Source organism: Struthio camelus, chromosome 14, assembly GCF_040807025.1.
Source record: "Struthio camelus isolate bStrCam1 chromosome 14, bStrCam1.hap1, whole genome shotgun sequence".
Lineage (NCBI taxonomy): Eukaryota > Metazoa > Chordata > Aves > Struthioniformes > Struthionidae > Struthio > Struthio camelus.
In genome coordinates, this window is record NC_090955.1 from 19,795,938 (window position 1) to 19,802,183 (window position 6,246).

The following is a 6,246-nucleotide window of genomic DNA, read 5'->3' on the forward strand; positions in this document are numbered from 1 at the left end:
TCACGGAATATTTATAGAGCATCAGTAACAGGCATGCTCCTTTTTAGAGATTAAGGAGAATATTTCTTACTTCTACTGTGTTTTTCAGTAAGAATACATATTTTTATATATTCATATATATATATATATACACACACACACACCCACATACATACATTCAAAATATTTAAATATCATATATGCCCATACTAAGATAGAGGTATCTAGGCTGACACACCAGAGTGTTTTACAAGTTTTATTTCACAAAATCCCTAAGACATTGCTAAACAGAGAGGAAGATGAGCAATGAAATTTAGTGATGATAATGGTGAAATAATAAATACAAGGAAGGCAGTTTACACTACCTAAAGCTGACTTTAAAATTAAGTGCATTGACTCTGAAAAGACAATTCAGGCACTAGCTAATGTGCAACATCGTAATTTTTGAAGGCCCTAAGACATTACAGTTCACAATGATAGAAATTGTTGTTTTGCTATCCTATATAGCAATGGCATGGTCTCGTCTGGGAATGGCATAGTTATGGTTATTTCTACTCAAAAATCGTACAGGACAAGAAGCAGCAGCTCAGAAATGAGCTATGAAGAGGAATAAAAATATGGAAAAACTCTTACAAAGAAAGTCCATAAAGACTGATATACTTTGGAGAGAAAAAAAATTTTTTAAATGACAAAAGTGTAGAAAACAATAGCATGAATAAGGTAAGCAGAGAATTTCTATTCATTCTGTTATGGTATAAAAATATAGGACAATTCAATTAAATCAAAATACGACAATTTCAGAGTCAACATATATTTTTTGCACACTTTATGGAACTAACCGCCATAGAGTATCACAGAGTTTCACAGTCTGACTGGAAAAGAAATTGAACTCTTCTATGGGTAACATTATGTACAGATGTATGTGCAGTTGCAAATAATAAAACACCCCCAGATTTTTCAAAAAGCGATTACTCAGGCTTATGTATGTCCTGCTGAGGTTCAGGGAAAAAACTTCCACAGGGAACAAGTTGTTCTATAGCACACTAAACGTTTTGAAAATTTTCATACTAAATTAGATAGATACCAGACAAGGTGAATTATGAAACTGATTCAGTCTAGAAAAACCTGTATTTCTACAGAAAGCAGACCAGAAAGAGTGGTCAGAGATGGAAAAACACTAGACTAGAGCTCCTTCTCTGACTCAATCAAGGTAAAATATATATTGATGCACTGCATTTATCAAAGAGTATCTATATGCATTAGTTTGCAGCTTCGGGTGCCTATTTTAAAGGAAATAGAGGTGTTACTTATTTGTCTGATAAAAATCAGAAATTCAGTGAGCATCAGATTCTGGTAAGCTGAAACACTGAAATGTTTGGATACTACATCAATGTTAAATCACTTTAAAAAAAATTGTTGATATCAGTGCAAGACTTCTCATGGTGAAGGATCCAAAGAACTTCAAAAGTTCTGTACGTTCAGTGTCACCGAGATGAAGGGCCAAGCAGCCAGACAACACATTTCTCTCTGCGATCCATACCAGGGAAAGGAAAATAGTCAGCCAGATATCCGACCATCACAAGGACTTTTGGGAACTGATACAGACATCCAAAGACTGCAAGAACACTGCTGCTAAGGTGATGTTTAAGTTTACAGGTACTACATCAATCCTTCTCAGAAGGATATAAAGTCAGCAAACTATGCAGATTTCCAGGGGTGCTTGAGTATTTAGCATTTCAAACAACATTTCATGAACGTGCAGGTAGAGGCCAGCTGGTAAAGCCTCAGTACATGTGCACACTGCTGCTCTACAGCATTTTCTTTGCTTCTGGAATGTAAAAGAAGAATATTAATGAGCACATGCACTGTTCAAATGAATTTCACCCATTTCACCCCTTATCCTACGTTCCTGAAGATGTATCTCCAGTCTACAGTGGCAAGATGATACAGGTCAAGCAAACAACTCAAGGAACCACACAAAGATACCAGAAATCAGGGGACTGGCCTGTGATGATTTGGCAAATAAAACTGACTGAGAAGAAAGTCTTTAGCTTCATCAGCAACTCTTTGGTGGCTGAAACAGGGAGATTAACAGATGTGTTTTAAGAAATCCATTTATCTTAATTGGCGTGGTTTCTGAAGTGTCATGTCTCCTCTTACAGTCTTTGAAATAAAAAACATGCAATGATGGGCTTTCATTCTCTATAGAATACAGACAAGGCAAATGGATGGGTAACTAAGATTAATAAAAAACCTTAGGAAAAAAGTAGAGGAGAATTTGCATTTCATGCATACAGAAGATGATTAAGCTATGTATGTGAATGTAGTATTTCACGTGGCAGTGAATCCACTATCTACAACTGAGTCATCCGAAAATAATCAGAAATAGCTTACATCACCTAACACTCAAAAGGAGCAACTCGGAAAGCCACTTGAACGCGATTAAAATTCTTATTACTATTACTTATTACTACTAGTTCTGTAACTTGGCTGATAACAAATTTAACAATCTCACTTTGGCTGACAAACACATCACACATGACAAACTTGCACACTCTGCTGAACAGCTGCATAACAGAATTTTTTCATTGCTAGGAAGTACCAATGAAGGAAACACTAAAAACTTTATTGGAGCAACATTAGGCTCTGCAAGCTTACAAGAAGTACACACAAAAAAAGTTGGTCGGAGAAGTTTCAGACCTCAAGTTCTTCCCTGTTTCTTGGTTAGCAACCTCCTTATAACTTGCAGTTTCACTGCCACTGGTGCTCGTACAATCAGAGAATGCCAGGCAAAAGCAAAATTTCTGCTCGAATAGGCCACAAACAATACAAGGCCCAAGTGACTCCAGGAAGTCTAAGTGCTGGGACCTCTGCAGTTGTGAGGTATGAACATGGTAAAAATATGAGCATGAGAGAGACCTTCTCCAGGACAAATCCATTCTAAGCCCCAGGGAAGTGGGGCTTCCCAATTAATTCTGATTTAATATCAGTATCTTAAAGAGCATCCACACTTTTATGCTGTTCCCCAATTATTTCTGACACTGAATACAGCATACAGAGGTGGAAAATCAGAACATCTGTCAACCAGCAACAGTCTTCAAAATATCCATTTGTCTTGCCCTTTTGCAAATGAGTTAAAATTTCTACATCCGATTCACAGGAAGGACAAAATTTTGTCCTTCCTGCAAACGTTAACCACTTAGATAACCTTCGTTAATTCTTGTTTTGCTCCAAAAAGAGCTTTACACTATTAACATATTAAAAATAAGCCTGCTAGCATTTTAATCAGTAAAGATCAAAAATTGCTAAACTTAAAAGAGAAAATTCTGGACACAAGTACGCTCAAATCAGCGTATCCTTCACTTTACAGTGAATAACTAAACAGTATGTTATTACAAAATTCTTATGGTTAAGATTCAGAACAATCCATTTTTGTAAAAGGACACACAGACCATCACACTGAAGACTTGGTTGCTCAAAAGACTCAGATGGACAACCCTACCTGTGGTAAGCCAAAATGCCAGCAGAGTCTAAGGCCCCTTCAAGATAAGCTGACGCACACAATCTTGAAGTATAAGGCCAGAGTCCACATGATTATAAAAAGAGGTAAACTTTTAAAAGCTAAAGTATTTTAACTCAAATAATAATAATGCCAGGATTAAAAATATTTTATTTCTAAAATGCAAAGACTGGCAGCTTGCTCTCATAAACAGAATAATATGCTCCATAGTCACAAAACGGTAAGTATGATTTTAATACGTGCAATCAAGAATTTATGTATCGTAAGTATTCAGGGACATGTCAGGTAATGGTGAGTAAGGGTATAAATTTACAACAGAAACTACAATATTTCACTGCTTGTGATGTATTGAAGAAATCAATCCATTCATGCTGGCTCAGCTATAGAACTGGCCAGATATAAAGCTGCCAAGAAATACAAATGCTCAAACATTCTTTTAACCAAAATCTAACCAAGAAAAGTTTGTACTTCATAAGGAGCCTTAACACAGGAAGTAATATGTCTCTATTATGAGAGATTGAGAGGGGCTGAACTTCCCTGAAAAATTTATCTTGGAACAAAGAACCAACAATGTACCAACCAAAGCTATAATTCTAGTCATGTTGGTTTTCATTAACAATTTTGGCAATTGTTCTATATCCACACTGGCAGTTATTAAGAATGAATGCTGGTTAGCATACAGAACTACGCTAGCCTATAAACTACTTATTGAGTCACTGCATACAGTTACAAAATTTACTTCAAATCTTCTCCATCCACGCCTTCAAACAGTGCTGCAGAACACTGGGTAATATATTGTAGGCGTCCTCCTTGTATTTCTTTCCACAGCGTTTCACATAAGATCATCATATCCCTTTATTCATAAGGTCAGAAGCTGATTTGCTTTGCATCTTTAAACGTGAAGCAACTTCTTTGAAATGGAATACAATCTTACTACCCAAATTCCACTACCAAACGTTCAAATTTTTAAGCAGTCTTGTACCTGCAGCGAAGGCTTTGCAGCTCAATCTTTTTGACCTGAAATCTGCTAATTTTTCTGGTTAAACTAATTGAGTTGGCTGAGGGAATGGCCTTGTGACCAAGGCCATTAGAGAGCCTCTACCATGTTTTGATATTGGTTTCTATCACTCTCTGCCCTTCCCTGATGAAGGACTCAAATACAGACAGAAACAGATTAAAATTGAATGAAACTCATTTTGTTTTTCCTATGATTTGCATCAAACAGGTGTGAATCCCCAACAGAGTCTGGGGAGTAACCAAAGACAAGCATTTTACCATTCAAACTACTATTTACAGCTCTCACAACTTGAGAGAACTAATAGAAGATCCTTCACATAAGTGTAATAAAGTAATGTGACAATTTAAGTTGTTTTCTGTGGGCAGTTCTTCATTTTAGAATCAATTACGGGCTCAGGAAGACAAGCAGCAACAATAACAGTTACTGCAAAGGAGGTTGTAAAGTACAGCAAGGATCACGGAATACCCGATTGTGTAATTACTTTCATGAAAGTAATATGCTTAGTTTTCCACTAAAATTAGGTCATACAATTAATCTTAAATACTTTATTAAAGATTGACATCTCTAGCAATGTTTCTTCCTAAGGAATCCTAATTTCTCTAACGTGCTTTGCTCAGACACTGACAACACAAAAAGGTGCTATGAGAGCATACGCACAGCAGCATCTTATTTCCTCTTTAATACTTCTTCCGTCCTGGCTGATCAATATTCCCAAATTCAGTGGCCTGTTTAATTCACAGTTGCAGGCTGCCAGTAACAGAAAGTCTTTGTTCCCACACGACAGAGTATTCATACCTCTGCTCTTGCTGGAAGGTTACCATGGCTCACCAAAAATACAGGGGGATCTGAGAAGGAATAACGATGAGGCTACCCAAAAATCTGTTGATTCAGAGCAATCCAAGGCAAACTGGCCTGGTTAGTCTACCTTGGCTCAGGCATAAATCAAGTTGTCTTCCTCCTGTACAACTACACGTGGGAAAACTTAACTCTCTCTGTGAAATACTGTCACTAAACGCATTCTCATTTCACAATTTTATTTGAAATCATGATGGAGGAATTTAGTAAGCCTTATTTACAAAAGCATACTATAGCAAAGTGTGACTTGTCAAAGTATTTCATTAGTAGAGCCGCTTATTAGCGCCTTGACTCACCATCTTAAAAAAGCAGCCCATAAACAGCAGTTTGTTATCATAATCTAGGTCACAGTCCAGATCGAGGAGACGTTTATCTCAAAACACACAGTCAGTTTGTGATGATGATATACATACACATCACTTAAAACATATGCAGCAGTATGCATATGTTAACGCAGGTACATATGTAGTGTGATGTTAATTTTAAAGACGTGTCTGAGCAGCACACCACCTTGCAAGGGTGAAACAGTATAGCCCTGAGCGTTGGGCCGCGACTCTGGAAACAAACCACACCCTAGCCCCAACCTAAAAATGAAAAGCCAACGAGGCAGACCAACTGCACTTCCTGATGCCTAACGGTATAACTGCACCTGTTTATTTCAGTGTATCAGTAACTGAAAAATACACCAGAACATTCAGCGCTGGTACCAGCCTCGACCCTCCAGCGAGGTCAGAGCGGGCGAGTGCAGGGCAGGGACAGGGAACGGCAGGACTCCGGCCCCGCTAGCGACCGAGGGCGGGCGGCGCCGCCGCTGAGCCCTCGCTCACGTTTCGGCCACGCGAGACAAAGCCTCCGCGCCCCGGGCGAGCGGGCG

At 38.2% G+C, this 6,246-nt stretch overlaps 1 protein-coding gene across 13 annotated transcripts in view; it reads right to left on the reverse strand.

Moving 5' to 3' along the window:
- The window catches only part of CFAP92 (cilia and flagella associated protein 92 (putative)), a 178,054-nt gene that overhangs the window by 170,907 nt on the left and 901 nt on the right, over window positions 1-6,246 (reverse strand). Inside the window, exon 1 of one of the 13 annotated variants that reach the window (XM_068907383.1) lies at window positions 5,669-5,725. The exons of the other annotated variants lie outside the window; for them this stretch is intronic. The gene's annotated coding sequence lies outside the window, so the exon portion shown is untranslated. Of the gene's footprint in view, window positions 1-5,668; window positions 5,726-6,246 lie in introns of those variants that run through there. 13 annotated transcript variants of the gene reach the window in all.